This window comes from Protopterus annectens, chromosome 13.part0, assembly GCF_019279795.1.
Source record: "Protopterus annectens isolate FY-2018-M chromosome 13.part0, PAN1.0, whole genome shotgun sequence".
Taxonomy (NCBI): Eukaryota; Metazoa; Chordata; order Ceratodontiformes; family Protopteridae; genus Protopterus; species Protopterus annectens.
The window spans coordinates 514,072,589-514,091,670 of NC_056747.1; the positions used below are offsets into that span (position 1 = coordinate 514,072,589).

General features: G+C 39.2%; 1 protein-coding gene across 1 annotated transcript in view; it reads left to right on the top strand.

Moving 5' to 3' along the window:
• Window positions 1–477: 477 nt before the first annotated feature.
• The window catches only part of MPO (myeloperoxidase), a 622,068-nt gene continuing 603,463 nt past the window's right edge, over window positions 478–19,082 (top strand). The window contains exon 1 of the mRNA XM_044054141.1: window positions 478–549. The gene's annotated coding sequence lies outside the window, so the exon portion shown is untranslated. The remainder of the gene's footprint in view (window positions 550–19,082) is intronic.

The window sequence follows — 19,082 nt, forward strand, 5'->3', positions numbered from 1 at the left end:
TGTGAATACCCCAAAAATAGTCAATGGAGAATGTGCAATGGGCCTTTATGAAAGTGTTCTCTGTTTCCATGAGTGCTGTAACCCCTGGAAAGCCATATGAACATAAAAGATCTAACATAAGCTATGGTATCATACAAGTAATAGCAGCAAGCAAATGGATAGGTTTATAAATCAGTGCCTCCTAACATTTTGGAGTTTACTGGCATTACACATTAAAAATATAGTGTTCTTTTTATTGGTTATTATATTTTACATTTTGATAATCAATCAGGTGCCACAGACAGAATGATCTAATTTTTCCCATTAGCTCTACCTATTTCAAAAATGAAAAAATATAATCTATACAACCAAAGGTAAAATGAGCAGAATGTGTCATATGTAAAAACATTATCATGTTATCTTTTCTCCTCTACTACCAGAAGTCCTTTTATTTTCAATGAAATGCTTACAGGTTTTACTTTTGTTTTTTAGGGATGAATTTTCTTGCCGTGCTGCGTGGGTTAGCAGTTCTGTTTCTTCTACTGCAGAACAATGAATCCACCATTCAAGGTAAGGTTAATGATTCTAATAGAAACAGAACTGATACTCATGTATGTAGGAATGTTGTAAGAAATGTGAGTTACTCTGAAATTGTCCAGTGGGTGGGGTAGGAGGTGAAGGGGCTGAAGCTGATGGGCATAAGATTTTTTTATAAAATCTGATGCAACACAAAAAGTAATGGTCCCAGAATGTTTTGTAGATACATGTCATGGGTAAACAGATGATTTTTCTGAAATGCACTTTTGCAACTTCTGTATTTCTGTTAAAATGTTGTTGTTACACAATTTCTGGAGAATACTTAATTCTACTTTTTCATTCTTTTAATGTGCCTTGTTTATTGAGATACATCTAGCTATGAATTTCACACTCTGGGTTCTGTAAGCAGATGTATATAAATAGGACTTCTCTGATGGTGCTGCCCAAGCTTACAGTTACCATAGAAAACCCTATGCGAGTGTTTTTTCTCTCTCTCTCTCTCACTCGCTTTTTTTTTGTTAAGGCATACAGATCAACTTTTCCTCAGGAATTTTTAACAAAGTCAAAAATATCATGAGGAATAAAGGCTCAAAAACTAGAGTCAATTTTTAAACATTATTAATTCACTTAAAAATGTAACAGAACAGGTTGTGCATCAACATGCTTTTTTCTGAACAATAGAAGTATGAGCTTTAACATGTGGCATTAGTGACTGACTGTAATCCTCAGCATGCCCCTGAACTTTTGCTTAAGAATTCTGAACAAAGCCAAAAATAACGGGTGGATAAAGGGCCAAAATTAGGGACAGATTTTAAATATTGCTCTTATAAATTTAGAAAGCTACTAGAATAACAGGTTTTGCATCAGCATGGATTTCCTGGAGCATATGAAGTCTCAGGCTTCAATGTCTTATTATTTAGTGTGCGTTATCCTCAATAGTTTTCTAGATAACCACAAATTCTATGAGGAACAGACCAAAAATCATCGTCATCAACCCCCTTTTTCCCATTTTCTTCATGTGGTTGGGGTGTTATGTTAAGTGTCGCCATCTCGCTTGAGTCAATGACACACTCCTGCCTAACTGTCACAGATCTTCTCTCACACAATCCATCCACCTCTTTACTGGACGCCCTTGTTTCCTCTTGCCTTCTTCCTGTCTGTCCCAAATCTTTTTCACCAGATTGTCTTCTGCTTTTCTGAGCATGCCCAAGCCACTGTAATCTGTTCTGTTTGATCTTTTCTTCAGTTGTTTATACTTTGGCTTCTGCTGTTATGTCCTCATTTCTTTGTCTGTTCTACAGTGTGCATCCTACCACCCATCTCAGGCACTTCATTTCCATCACCTCTAGCTTCCTCATCTGTTCTACCTTTGCTGCCCAGGTTTCTCTACCATACAGTAGTACTGGTCATACCACTGTTTTGTACACCTTACTTTTCAGCTTCATTGGCATTCTTCTGTCATACACCACACCTGATACTCTATGCCAGTTGGCTGCAGCTCCTCTGATTCTAGCTTTGACATCTTCATTCAGAGTTCCCTTCTGCTCAACCACCTCTCCCAGATACCTAAGCTGTTAAACCATTCCACTATCTTCCCTTCTATCTCAGTTCTCAGCTTCTTCTGATTTCCCCCATTTTCTGCCATTACTACTGTCTTATGTGTACTCAGTCTTTCCCATGTGTCTTCAGTTTTGCATTCCATTCCCTTATCTTTTGCTGAAGTTCTTTCTCAGAGTTGGCCTGTAATACCACATTGTCTGCATACAGCAACTTTGTTGATCTGTTCCCTCCGACTTGTTTGCTAATGCAATCCATCACCAGTATGAACAGCAGTAGGCCCAGAGATGAACCTTGATGCACACCCACTCCCACCGGGAAACCCTCTGTGAGTCTGAATTTGTGACTTGAGTCATTGGGTCCTTGTACATAGCCTGCACTAATTCTACCAATGTTTCTTGGACTTTGATCCACAGCAAGACTGCCCAAATCAGCTTTCTTGGGACCTTGTCATATACTTTCTCCAAGTCTAGGAATGCCTAGTTGGATTCTTCCCTCATTTCTAGCTTCTCAACTATCTGTCTCACTGCAAACATCGGGTCAGTTGTGTTGCATCCTGATCTGAATCTGAACTGCTCATCTCCCATCTCACTTTCTACTACTCTGAGTATCCATTTATCAATCACCCTCTCCAGACCTTTCATGCAATGTGACAACAGCTTGATACCTCTGTACTGCCCACATTTGTGGATGTCCCCTTTGTTCTTGTACACTGGCATGAGTATGCTTATTCTCCCCATACTGCTATGAGTACCATCACAATCCATTTCTCCTGTATCTCACCCAGCATCTTTATCATATCTGCTGTGACCTCACCTGCGTCTGCTGTTTTCCCTGACTTCATTTTCCTTAGTGCTGTTCTTACTTCCGTGCTGGGCTCCTCCTCTTCTCTCACTGTAGGCAGTGGCTGGGGCAGTGCAGCTTCTGTAAGGTGTCTATCTTCTTTATTTTCTGGCTTTGCCTTGCAGCTTGATATAGTTTATTTTGCCACCTGCTGAGTCACTTTCCAGAAGCTGGTAGATGCCTCTGATTCCTTGTTCTTTGCTATTACAACTCCTTTCTTAGCCTCTTTGTTAACCAACCGGTATTCTTTCCTAGCCTGGTCAGTATTTTCTACCTCCCACTTTTTTCTGCACTCCTTCCGTTTGATAAGTCCCTGGAATTCTGCGTTTCACAACCAGCCTTTCTCATGTACCTTATTTACATAACTGGCTCATTCACATATCTATTCTAACACAGTAAATAAAGATACAATCAAAAGGATTGTTGTATATCAGAAATCTGACAAATCAAACATCCTGCATGCCTTTTTTTCTTACCCAGCTGTCACAGTGCTATACAATGTTTTATGGTGTGGAATAAACACTATCTGTAAGTGGTGTGATGTACTTAAATGGAGCAGTCCCTGGCAGTAATTAATATTTTCACTCTGGCCTCTGATGAAATGAAACCCTAGGAAAATGACTCATTGACCCCCCCCCAATTGCCCACTGTCCCCCATGCATACCCCCAGTGTACCCCCTCCCCCCATCCTGGCCTTGCCACACTACTCAGATTACTTTTATCTTGTTTTCACACACTTTGCTGTACTCTTCATATTTTTCCTGCATTCTTTCAATATACCCTACCTGGCCAAAACTGCACCATAACAATGAAGAGGAAGTAATCATATTAAGCCAGAGGTCTCAGATCCCTAGAAGCCATTGGGTCTAGATACTCTGAGTTACATTTTAGACGTTTTTTCCCAACCTTTTAACCAAAGATTGCCTGAAGAAAAACTGTGGCTAAAGAAAGAAAGAAATTCATTCTTATGCATCATTTTCTTCCTGCATCCTTTCACCACTCCCTAGATGGTCAAGACTGCAGTATAATAACTGTGGCGGAATTAATAGAATTAAGCTGATAGTCTGTAGGCTGCATGGGCCACAAAAGCCATGGGGTTCTAGATGTTGTAAGGTACACTCCCCAACTTTTTGCTGCAATTGAGCCCTGAGGAAAAATCATGACTCAGTAAAAAAATTCAGTCTTTTTTTCCTTTCAAGGAAGAAATAATTTGCGGCCATGATTTAATGATCAAAGCTTCCAAAAAAGTAGTTCCCTATAAACTGAGGAGATAAATGGATACAAAGATATATAACTCTTATCTTAGAATAGTCTGTCTCCCTGTCAAAACAAAAATAAAGGATAGTCACTTTCTGTGTATCCCACTGATGTTAGCTTGTGATGAAATTGAATGATAAATGGCCACAGACATTCATTTTTAGTTGTTGCTGTCATATATCATGCAGCTTCCCTCTTCACACATAAAAGACAGCTACCTTCTGTGTATCCATCTAACAAGCAAAATATAGTCACATATTTAACTTGATCCAAGTTATATATTCACAATATGTCTCCTTACCCTTACCCCTCAAAGTTTGCAACCTGTATACACTTCTGAAATGTGTGTGTGAGAAAAGCGGAAAAAATATCACAGTCATGTATTCTAGCCTGTTGCCACTAGATAATACAAAGCCCATACACAAGCTACAGTGATCTTGTGTCCATAGTGCTGAGATTTAATTGTGAGAAACGTTAAAGAAATAATGACCACACGGTCACAGTCTCACACAAGCTATACAGACCTTCCATGCATGCCACCGAGGTTTAATTGTGAGAAACGTTAAAGAAATAATGACCACACTGTCACAGTCTCACACAAGCTATACAGACCTTCCATGCATGCCACCGAGGTTTAATTGTGAGAAACGTTAAAGAAATAATGACCACACGGTCACAGTCTCACACAAGCTATACAGACCTTCCATGCATGCCACCGAGGTTTAATTGTGAGAAAAGCTTCTAGTAACTACTCTTAAATCTCACAATAAAGCAGGTGACTCCTTATTTGCAAATACTGTTGGATCATATTGGAATAAACTTCCCAGAGAACTGACCTCCCTAGGCTCATCTCACCTTTTCAAAAAACAAATTAGAAATAATTTACAAAACCACTGGCTATGCCCATGCTCCAATCCTGACTGAGCTCAGCAAAGATTTCACTTCTTTCCAGTCCCCTCCTTTTCACTTCCTCTGATTATTCTTAACTTCTGATTGATCCCTCTACTGACCAACCTGCTTATTTTCTCTTCCTTCTTTTCTTTCACACTTCCTATATCTTCCTGCTTCATGCTATATCACTACATTCTTGTCATCTTTTCTTCTCTTACTCACTTACTGGTTACTTCTATGCTAATCTATGTCCTAAATACTAGTGCCAGGCACAACTTGTACTTTTCTACTTTGTGCATACTTCATTTCTGTTACTAACTCTCCATATGTCACTATTTTTCTCAATCCTCTTCTTTCCGTGACAGTCTCACTCTAGCAATTAATTCTTTTTAATATTGCCTCTCTACTGCTATCTCTTGTTTTACTACCTCTGCATTTTCTAAACTACATAATAACCGTTCCTTTATCTGCTTTCATATTTTACACTGTTTGTCTAATTGTTGTTTGCTTTTTGTCTTTGATTGATTGTTTTTGATTCATTGATTGTTTTGTACTGCAAAGTTAATAGTATGATAATGGAGCTTTTCTCCTCGGGCCTCTGCTGAAAATGGACATGTATCCAGCCAGACTAGCCCGGTTAACAAATGTAAAATAAAATAAAAATAAAAATAAAAATTAACGAAATAAAGATCACACTTTTGCCAGTGTCAAACGAGTTATAGTGACCTTCTGTGCACACCACTCATGTTTGATTGTGACAAGAATTTAAAAATAATAATCTCACTGTTCCCAGCCCCCCACCCCCATGCACAAGCTATAGCAACCTTCAGTGCACACCTCTGAGCAGAGCCAGTTGTAGAATAGCTGGGTCTATGGCAGAAGCCTTCACTAAACCTGTGTCAAAATCCAGTTCTACAACCTGAGTTTTGGAGACTGCCAGGATCTAGATGTTCTGTGATGCATTTTATGTCTTATACCACCCCATCCAACCACTACCTTTCTTTCCACTCCACTAACTACCTTGATTATAGCAATCTCAGATGCTCATCAGCCTAGTACTTATTATACAGCAGGAACTTCTTATTTTAACATTTGTTAATATCTGTTATGTACTTCACAGATAAAGATTCTAGTTGTCTGCTGATGTACTATGTTCTTCATCTTTAAATATGTTGTAAGTAATTGCTATGTTAAATTGTTAATCGCTATGTAATCCAATGTAACTACTGTCTGTTTATTTTAACTGTTGAGCTTTTCTCCCCGGGCCTCCACTGAAAATGGACCTACGTCCAGTCGGATACTCCCAGTCAACAAATGTAAATAAATAAATAAAATTTGATAGATAATGACTTGCAGTGCATGGATCACTGTGATTATGCTGTGAATTTAGGGAGAAGCATGCTTGTTAAGCACCATTTGGATATCAGAAAGGTTCTTAAGTTTTTATTTAGTACCTCTTACTACTGTTAAGGTCTAGTCACACTAGAGCATTACAGCAATCTGCAGTCACCACAAAAGAGCAGTGGGAAGCTGGTAAACACTTCATTTGGACTTTTCTTAAGTCTGACTGAAGTGTTTAACAGTATGAATAAAGTGTTTAACAGCTTCCCACCACTCGTCTGTGGTTGTTGCTCCCTATATAACAACATTGTGTGTTACAGCACTACTTCCGTGTGTGTTACAGCACTACTTCCGTTTTTTCTCTAACTTTTGAGTATATGGTGACTAGGTCAGATACCATCCAGGTGCAACATTAGCTTCATTTGTAATGTTCTATGAAATTTCCATATGTAACTCCTATTTACACTATATACATCTTATGTCACAGATATGCTTCTGTTATAGCAGTAGACAGCTAAAAAAAATGACCTTTCAGATTAGCAAGTGCCCCTCCCAGCCTTCTGCAGCTTCTGGCACCCCTGGCAATGTTGTTTTCTTACACCGAGTGCAGACAGAGGCCAGTACTGGACATCTGTGTTGTACCAAGACAGTGACACATGTTCCCTTTTAGGAAAGCCCTTTCCAGCCATTTTTAGGAAACTGATCATGTAACTACAATACTGGGCCTACATAAAATATATTCAGCCATGCTTTAACACATTCTGCTCATTCTGCATTTTCCCAGGTACCCACTGAAAATGAGTTATGCCTGTCTGGAACTTCCTGTTTAACCGAAACAAACAGTCTCTGTGGTGTCCCTTGAAGTGTCGCAAACCCAGTATGTCAATAAACTGGGTCCAACAACAAATAATGAGGAAACTTCTCTGTGTGGAAGATCTAAGATTCCTTAGAGTTCCTTAGAGTTCAGGCACCTAATAAAAACCATACTGTGAATATCCCAAGTAATAACAGGTGGTAGAAATACTTTCTTTAGAAACTTTCCAAAGTATAAATCCACTAATGAAAGTAGTGAAGCACAAGTCAAATCTTCTTTATTAAAGACACACAAACAAGTGATCCAAATAGTAGTTGAAAAAACAGAATAAAGTGTAGAAATTCACCATTCCATTTATATACCTGTTTTGAACCTGTTTAAAAGCATGGCAGTGATACACATTTTTTTCTAAGGTTTGCAGACCTGAACTTGAGTGTCCATCAAGTGTTTGGTAGATTTTTATTTAGGATTTGTGTTTTGTACTACATTTTCTTAAATAATATGTATTGTTTTTAGCCCAACAAAATTTAGTGTTATATATTATCTAACTTTTAAGTTTTAGTTGCTTTTCCGGGTTTGTATTAGTGAAGTACCTTGGACCCAATTCTGCACAGAACTGTGCGTGTCTGTAATGATTGACAGCGGAAATAGGCAAGGAAACAGCCGATGACTGACAGGTATGCAGATTTCTGTGTGACATCATGCATACATTGGTACTTCTTGCATATTGATACTGTTGAACGGCACTTATTCCAAGTGACATTACTTGAAGTAAACGTAAATGAAAATATTTTCTGCTATTTACAATACAACGTATATCTCACTTGTTTAGAGATTGTCTTCTGTTCGACTTGAATTTTCGGTAACTGGCTTTACCTGTAATGATGTCCCTGGATTACACAGCTGAATTGTTAAAACTGGAAGCTTGTTTAACTTTCCCAGTAAACAAATGTTAAATAAATACATAAATAAATAAATATGAAAATGTATCTGTCAAGTGTGCTTCCCCATAACCTCTCAACTGTTCATCTTTTTGCCTTGTATATTTGGCCTGATCATCATAAAATGCATGGTTTTCTGGCAAATCACTCATACTTCATTAATGTAAAGGCCACTTAACATTTTAAGATTTTTACTTGAAGGGAAGGATGTGGTCTTGTGGATTTATTTACTGCAACTGAATAATCAGGAAGAATGTACATACTACAAGACTAAACTTGTGGTAAACATAAATCTTCCAGTAGAATTAATTATTAGTTTACTCGGGCCATCCACAAGCCTTGGGATTGTGCCCCCCCCCCCAACCTCCACCACCACCGCCTTTGGTTCTGAAGCAATTTTCAGCTAAAGCTCAAATCAGCCCTGGGAATTCTCAACTTGCAAACACAAGCCTTCCAGTAGAATTAATTATTAGTTTGCTCGGGCCATCCACAAGCCTCGGGATTTTGCACCCCCCCACCACCACTACCACCACCACCCCCTTTGGTTCTGAAACAATTTTCAGCTAAAGCACAAATCAGCCCTGGGAATCCTCAACTTGTAAACACAAGCCTTCCAGAATAATTAATTATTAGTTTGCCTGGGACATCCACAAGCTTCGACACACACACACACACACACACACACACACACACACACACACACATATATATATATATATATATATATATATATATATATATATATATATATATATATATATATATATATATATATATATATATAGGAGGTGGACTTGCAATCTTATTTAAAAATACACTCAACCCCCATGCACTAAAAACCCCAGAATGCAGAGGCATTAGGCTCAGTTATGTCCCTTAAAAACAAAAAGAGAATCAACATCCTCTGTAGTTATATTCATCCAGGAAATAACTCACCTATAATAGAAGAGATACAACAATGGATCGCAATCAACCTACCCCAAGAAACCATCCTGAGATCAACATCCTCTGTAGTTATATTCCTCCAGGAAATAACTCACCTGTAATAGGAACAGATACTACAATGGGTCACAATCAACCTACCCCAAGAAACCATCCTGCTACCAACATCCTCTGTAGTTATATTCCTCCAGGAAATAACTCACCTGTAGTAGAAGAGATACTACAATGGGTCGCAATCAACCTACCCCAAGAAACCATCCTGCTATCAACATCCTCTGTAGTTATATTCCTCCAGGAAATAACTCACCTATAATAGAATAGATACTACAATGGGCCACAATGAACCTACCCCAAGAAACCATCCTGCTATCAACATCCTCTGTAGTTATATTCCTCCAGGAAATAACTCACCTATAATAGAAGAGATACTACAATGGGTCACAATCAACCTACCCCAAGAAACCATCCTGATATCAACATCCTCTGTAGTTATACTCCTCCAGGAAATAACTCACCTATAATAGAACAGATACTACAATGGGCCACAATCAACCTACCCCAAGAAACCATCCTGCTATCAACATCCTCTGTAGTTATATTCCTCCAGGAAATAACTCACCTGCAATAGGAACAGATACTACAATGGGACGCAAACAACCTACCCCAAGAAACCATCCTGATATCAACATCCTCTGTAGTTATATTCCTCCAGGAAATAACTCACCTGTAATAGGAACAGATACTACAATGGGTCGCAATCAACCTACCCCAAGAAACCATCCTGCTATCAACATCCTCTGAAGTTATATTCCTCCAGGAAATAACTCACCTGTAATAGAAGATATACTACAATGGGTCGCAATCAACCTACCCCAAGAAACCATCCTGCTATCAACATCCTCTGTAGTTATATTCCTCCAGGAAATAACTCACCTATAATAGAAGAGATACTACAATGGGCCACAATCAACCTACCCCAAGACACCATCCTGATATCAACATCCTCTGTAGTTATACTCCTCCAGGAAATAACTCACCTATAATAGAACAGATACTACAATGGGTCGCGATCAACCTACCCCAAGAAACCATCCTGATATCAACATCCTCTGTAGTTATATTCCTTCAGGAAATAACTCACCTGTATTAGGAACAGATACTACAATGGGTCGCAATCAACCTACCCCAAGAAACCATTCTGCTATCAACATCCTCTGTAGTTATATTCCTCCAGGAAATAACTCACCTGTAATAGAAGAGATACTACAATGGGTCGCAATCAACCTACCCCAAGAAACCATCCTGCTATCAACATCCTCTGTAGTTATATTCCTCCAGGAAATAACTCACCTATAATAGAAGAGATACTACAATGGGCCACAATCAACCTACCCCAAGAAACTATCCTGCTATCAACATCCTCTGTAGTTATATTCCTCCAGGAAATAACTCACCTATAATAGAAGAGATACTACAATGGGTCACAATCAACCTACCCCAAGAAACCATCCTGATATCAACATCCTCTGTAGTTATACTCCTCCAGGAAATAACTCACACATAATAGAACAGATACTACAATGGGTCACAATCAACCTACCCCAAGAAACCATCCTGCTATCAACATCCTCTGTAGTTATATTCCTCCAGGAAATAACTCACCTGTAATAGAAGAGATACTACCATGGGTCGCAATCAACCTACCCCAAGAAACCATCCTGCTGTCAACATCCTTTGTAGTTATATTCCTCCAGGAAATAGCTCACCTATAATAGAAGAGATACTACAATTGGCCACAATCAACCTACCCCAAGAAACCATCCTGCTATCAACATCCTCTGTAGTTATATTCCTCGAGGAAATAACTCACCTATAATAGAAGAGATACTGCAATGGGTCACAATCAACCTACCCCAAGAAACCATCCTGATATCAACATCCTCTGTAGTTATACTCCTCCAGGAAATAACTCACCTATAATAGAAGAGATACTACAATGGGTCACAACCAACCTACCCAAGAAACCATCCTGATATCAACATCCTCTGTAGTTATATTCCTCCAGGAAATAACTCACCTATAATAGAAGAGATACTACAATGGGTCACAATCAACCTACCCCAAGAAACCATCCTGATATCAACATCCTCTGTAGTTGTATTCCTCCAGGAAATAACTCACCTGTAATAGGAACAGATACTACAATGGGTCACAATCAACCTACCCCAAGAAACCATCCTGCTATCAACATCCTCTGTAGTTATATTCCTCCAGGAAATAACTCACCTGTAATAGGAACAGATACTACAATGGGTGACAATCAACCTACCCCAAGAAACCATCCTGCTATCAACATCCTCTGTAGTTATATTCCTCCAGGAAATAACTCACCTATAATAGGAACAGATACTACAATGGGTCGCAATCAACCTACCCCAAGAAACCATCCTGCTATCAACATCCTCTGTAGTTATATTCCTCCAGGAAATAACTCAACAGTAATAGAAGAGATACTACAATGGGTCGCAATCATCCTACCCCAAGAAACCATCCTGCTATCAACATCCTCTGTAGTTATATTCCTCCAGGAAATAACTCACCTATAATAGAAGAGATACTACAATGGACCACAATCAACCTACCCCAAGACACCATCCTGATATCAACATCCTCTGTAGTTATAGTCCTCCAGGAAATACCTCACCTATAATAGGAACCGATACTACAATGGGTCGCAATCAACCTACCCCAAGAAACCATCCTGCTATCAACATCCTCTGTAGTTATATTCCTCCAGGAAATAACTCACCTATAATAGAAGAGATACTACAATGGGCCACAGTCAACCTACCCCAAGACACCATCCCGATATCAACATCCTCTGTAGTTATACTCCTCCAGGAAATAACTCACCTATAATAGAACAGATACTACAATGGGTCACAATCAATCTACCCCAAGAAACCATCCTGCTATCAACATCCTCTGTAGTTATATTCCTCCAGGAAATAACTCACCTATAATAGAAGAGATACTACAATGGGCCACAATCAACCTACCCCAAGAAACCATCCTGCTATCAACATCCTCTGTAGTTATATCCCTCCAGGAAGTAACCCACCTAAAAGAGAACAGATACTACAATGGGTCACAATCAACCTACCCCAAGAAACCATCCTGCTATCAACATCCTCTGTAGTTATATTCCTCCAGGAAATAACTCACCTGTAATAGGAACAGATACTACAATGGGTCACAATCAACCTACCCCAAGAAACCATCCTGCTATCAACATCCTCTGTAGTTATATTCCTCCAGGAAATAACTCACCTATAATAGAAGAGATACTACAATGGGCCACAATCAACCTACCCCAAGAAACCATCCTGATATCAACATCCTCTGTAGTTATATTCCTCCAGGAAATAACTCACCTATAATAGAAGAGATACTACAATGGGTACAATCAACCTACCCCAAGAAACCATCCTGATATCAACATCCTCTGTAGTTATATTCCTCCAGGAAATAACTCACCTATAATAGAAGAGATACTACAATGGGTCACAATCAACCTACCCCAAGAAACCATCCTGCTATCAACATCCTCTGTAGTTATATTCCTCCAGGAAATAACTCACCTATAATAGAAGAGATACTACAATGGGTCACAATCAACCTACCCCAAGAAACCATCCTGATATCAACATCCTCTGTAGTTATACTCCTCCAGGAAATAACTCACCTATAATAGAACAGATACTACAATGGGTCACAATCAACCTACCCCAAGAAACCATCCTGCTATCAACATCCTCTGTAGTTATATTCCTCCAGGAAATAACTCACCTATAATAGAAGAGATACTACAATGGGTCACAATCAACCTACCCCAAGAAACCATCCTGATATCAACATCCTCTGTAGTTATATTCCTCCAGGAAATAACTCACCTATAATAGAAGAGATACTACAATGGGTCACAATCAACCTACCCCAAGAAACCATCCTGCTATCAACATCCTCTGTAGTTATATTCCTCCAGGAAATAACTCACCTATAATAGAAGAGATACTACAATGGGTCACAATCAACCTACCCCAAGAAACCATCCTGCTATCAACATCCTCTGTAGTTATATTCCTCCAGGAAATAACTCACCTATAATAGAAGAGATACTACAATGGCCAATCAACCTACCCCAAGAAACCATCCTGCTATCAACATCCTCTGTAGTTATATTCCTCCAGGAAATAACTCACCTATAATAGAAGAGATACTACAATGGGCGCAATCAACCTACCCCAAGAAACCATCCTGCTATCAACATCCTCTGTAGTTATATTCCTCCAGGAAATAACTCACCTATAATAGAAGAGATACTACAATGGGTCACAATCAACCTACCCCAAGAAACCATCCTGATATCAACATCCTCTGTAGTTATATTCCTCCAGGAAATAACTCACCTGTAATAGGAACAGATACTACAATGGGTCGCAATCAACCTACCCCAAGAAACCATCCTGCTATCAACATCCTCTGTAGTTATATTCCTCCAGGAAATAACTCACCTATAATAGAAGAGATACTACAATGGGCCACAATCAACCTACCCCAAGACACCATCCCGATATCAACATCCTCTGTAGTTATACTCCTCCAGGAAATAACTCACCTATAATAGAACAGATACTACAATGGGTCGCAATCAGTCTACCCCAAGAAACCAACCTGCTATCAACATCCCCTGTAGTTATATTCCTCCAGGAAATAACTCGCCTGTAATAGAATAGATACTACAATGAGTCACAATCAACCTACCCCAAGAAACCGTCCTGCTATCAACATCCTCTGTAGTTATATTCCTCCAGGAAATAACTCACCTGTAGTAGAAGAGATACTACAATGGGTCGCAATCAACCTACCCCAAGAAACCATCCTGCTATCAACATCCTCTGTAGTTATATTCCTCCAGGAAATAACTCACCTGTAATAGAAGAGATACTACAATGGGCCAGAATCAACCTACCCCAAGAAAGCATCCTGCTATCAACATCCTCTGTAGTTATATTCCTCCAGGAAATAACTCACCTATAATAGAAGAGATACTGCAATGGGTCACAATCAACCTAACCCAAGAAACCATCCTGATATCAACATCCTCTGTAGTTATACTCCTCCAGGAAATAACTCACCTATAATAGAAGAGATACTACAATGGGTCACAATCAACCTACCCCAAGAAACCTTCCTGCTATCAACATCCTCTGTAGTTATATTCCTCCAGGAAATAACTTACCTGTAATAGAACAGATACTACAATGGGTCACAATCAACCTACCCCAAGAAACCATCCTGCTATCAACATCCTCTGTAGTTATATTCCTCCAGGAAATAACTCACCTATAATAGACGAAATACTACAATGGGCCACAATCAACCTACCCCAAGAAACCATCCTGCTATCAACATCCTCTGTAGTTATATTCCTCCAGGAAATAACTCACCTATAATAGAAGAGATACTACAATGGGCCACAATCAACCTTCCCCAAGAAACCATCCTGATATCAACATCCTCTGTAGTTATATTCCTCCAGGAAATAACTCACCTATAATCGAACAGATACTACAATGGGTCGCAATCAACCTACCCCAAGAAACCATCCTGCTATCAACATCCTCTGTAGTTATATTCCTCCAGGAAATAACTCACCTATAATAGAACAGATACTACAATGGGTCGCAATCAACCTTCCCCAAGAAACCATCCTGATATCAACATCCTCTGTAGTTATATTCCTCCAGGAAATAACTCACCTATAATAGAAGAGATACTACAATGGGCCGCAATCAACCTAGCCCAAGAAACCATCCTGATATCAACATCCTCTGTAGTTATATTCCTCCAGGAAATAACTCACCTATAATAGAAGAGATACTACAATGGGCCCCAATCAGCCTACCCCAAGAAACCATCCTGATATCAACATCCTCTGTAGTTATATTCCTCCAGGAACTATCTCACCTATAATAGAAGAGATACTACAATGAGCCCCAATCAGCCTACCCCAAGAAACCATCCTGCTATCACCATCCTCTGTAGTTATATTCCTCCAGGAAATAACTCACCTATAATAGAAGAGATACTACAATGGGCCGCAATCAACCTACCCCAAGAAACCATCCTGATATCAACATCCTCTGTAGTTATATTCCTCCAGGAAATAACTCACCTATAATAGAAGAGATACTACAATGGGCCCCAATCAGCCTACCCCAAGAAACCATCCTGATATCAACATCCTCTGTAGTTATATTCATCCAGGAAATAACTCACCTATAATAAAAGGGATAGTACAATGGGCCACAATCATCCTACCCCAAGACACCATCCTGATATCAACATCCTCTGTAGTTATATTCTGCCAGGAAATAACTCATTTATAATAGAAGAGATACTACAATGGGTCACAATCAACCTACCTCAAGAAACCATCCTGATAGGCGCCCTAAACTTAGACTGGCTAGCCTGCAACTCCAGCAACCCCTCAAACCACATTAACTTATTTGGATTCTCACAACTAATCCAAGAACCCACCAGAGTAGACAAACAATCCAGTAGAACCTCCATTCTAGATTGGACGCTAGTTAATATCCCCACAGTAAATTATCATGTGGGCTGCTTATCTGATACATTGAGTGACCACTGCCCCACATTACTTCTTCGTAAACAGGTAAAAATACCCAAACCCATGCTATTCAAGGAGACTAGGGATGAGCACAAAGTCAATCCACAAACTCTTTTAACAGTATGCTCTAGCAACAGGACTGGAATCCACTAAAAACTCTACCTTTAGACCAAGCAGTTGATTTTTTAATACTACTTTTATGAATGTACTAAATATACTAGCTCCCATCAGGAAACTCAGGACTAAAGTTAACTATGCCCCATGGCTAAATAGGACAACAAAAGCCTTAATAAAAGACAGAGACAATGCCTGGAAAACCTGTAAAAAGAATAACACTATCCAAGACAGACAGAAATATCAAGCAGTACGAAATAAGGCCAAAACCCAAACAAAAGTAGATAAAAAGAACTACTTCTTAGACATCCAAAACAAACACTCTAGAACCCCCCAAAAGTTCTGGCAGGCCATCATTACCCTTCTAAAACCAGGCAAAACCACCACCTCATCTCCCAACAACAATTCTGACAATGATAGCATAGCTTCAGAATTCAACCATCACTTCACAGAATCTATCCTCGTATTATCTATCCAGCTATCCAACAAGAACACTAAAACCACCCCAGCTATAGAACAAACTTACCCACCTTCACACTCTCACCTGTACTAACCTCTTCAGTTAAAAAGCTACTTTCTAAACTAAAATCCATCTCACTCACAGCAGATGGTTTACCCACAAATTTTCTAAAATTAGCTGCAGAATCACTAGCCTACCGTGTCTCAATTCTTATAAACCGCTCTATACAAGAAACCTACATACCCCATCTATGGAAAGTGTCACATATAATTTCACTTCACACAGGAGGAAACTCCTATGAACTATCACACTACCGGTCAATTGCTATCTTGTCCCCCCTTTCCAAGCTTCTGGAGAAATGTATTCACCCCCAGGTAATGCACTTCTTATCCTCACAAAACCTCCTCTCTCCCACACAGCATGGTTTCCGCCCAAACCATAGCACAACCACTGCTCTACTCTCCTTTACCAATCAGATTAACCATCTAAGAAACAACAACAAATTTGTCTCAGCCATATTCCTCGATCTATCAAAAGCGTTTGATATGGACTCCCACAACCTGCTCTTAGACACTCTGTCAACCTCATCCTTTGCCCCCTCTATTACTTCATGGTTTAGAAGCTATCTCTCTGACAGAAAACAATCAGTTAAATGGCAAAGTATACTATCTCCTCTTTTACCAACTACTATAGGCATCCTACAAGGATCAATACTGGGTCCTCTACTATTCATCATTTTCACTAACAAACTACATACTTCCACCCTGCATGCATCACTTATACAGTACGCAGACGACTCCACCCTAATCTGCTCAGCCCCATCCATAATCACTCTTCAAAAGCTCACCCAAGAATCATTCTACTCCGTGGAACAATGGATTACCGATATCCAACTCATTCTAAACACCAGCAAGACAAAATAACTCCTTTTTACCCCCAATAAATCCAAATCCACACCTCCTACTTTCACTATCACCTCCAAAAAAGGGACATTAATCTCCCCCTCCCCTCATACTAACTTGCTTGGGGTTGAAATAGATAACAATCTAAACTTTAATGTCCATATCTCATAAACCATCACAAAGGTACATAAGGAACTAGGAACGCTATACAAACACAAACAGTTCCTATCGGACCAAGCCAGAATCTCCTTAGCCCAAACCCACCTCTTGTCTACCCTAATGTATGCATCACCAATCCAAATTCATATCAGGAAAACAGACCTAAACAAATGAGTCATGTTACAATACAATTGCAAAATTCGCTAACAACTCCACTTTTAGAAGTCATCACTGTCTTGCCCTGAAGCAACTACAGTGGTTAGAACTCCCTCAGCTAATTAGCTAACACCAATTAGTCCTCACCTTCAACATAATAAGGAACCCTCTGAAAACCCCAGTCCTAAACCAACTTCTAAACCAATATTCTGCAAATCACCCTCTACGCTCATCCAACAAAACCCTGCTCTGCATAACCAAAGCCAATAACACTGCAGGGAAACGTATGTTCTCCCACACCATTGCTAGATAATGGAATAACCTCCCCCAAAGTATCTCCTTTGCACCATCCATCTCACTTTTCAAGAAATCACTAAAGTCACACCTCTTGCAATCATGGGTCTGTCCCTGTATCACATAAAATCTTTTCTGCTCTCCCTCTAACTTGCCATATCTCATCTCCTCTGCTTACCTCAGCTATTCTGTACTCCCTATCAAGAACTACTATCCTACAAACTATTTCTCATGCTATGACATATCTCCTGAATAGCATTATTTTCCAAATTCCATTCCTTCATTTTTATGATTTGTACTACCAATAGGGAATTCAAAGTTTTGCTATCTATATACCAAGCTTGCTCAAATCAAACTAAGGTATGTAAAATCTCCTAGATTGTATATATATGCCACTGTATAGAAATTTTCTGTCATTCGTGGATTGTGTTGTCATATAAAGGCATGGAGCTCTGATTGTATATATGCCTCTGTACAGAACTTTTTTTGTCATTTGTTGTATTTGTACCATTATGTAATGGAGCTTTTCTCCCCGGAACTCCACTGTAAATGGACCTTGTTCCAGATGGACTTTCCCGGTAAATAAATGTAAAATAAAAATAAAAATAAAAAAAAGACTTAGCCCTCAGGGTACTGCGTAAAGTAAGAACTCGGTACAAATGGTAGTGTGGAAAAAGGACAGCAGTCTAGCTGCTCTGTGGGACATTAGTGACATTCAAGAAAATATGGTACAGGTGCAATGACAATGGGACAGAAGTGTTAATTATGTACAGTGGAGCAATCAATGCCAGTAACAATGGAAGCAGTGGTTATGTACAGTGGAGATAAGTGCTCCATGCTGAAGATTGCTATTGCATAGATGCAATGAAAAGTATCCTGGAATGAGAGAAGGCAGCTGGGAATGTCATATACCATTACATGCAACACTTTTGTCTTTATACCCCAGCATTATATCTTGTTACTCTAATCCCCAACAGACGCTCTTTGCAGATAAAAGATTATATAATATTTAATGGTTTGTTCTTTAACACAAATTTTATTCCAAATATATTCTGCTCACAAACTGATAAAAATGTGCCTGCATTACAGTTGATGGCTTATCTAAATGTGACTGCGTTGTTTGTTTTCTGATACTTGGAGACATCATCAACAAATGGTAATGTGGGAAAATGACAGTAGTTTAGCTGCTCTGTGGAACATT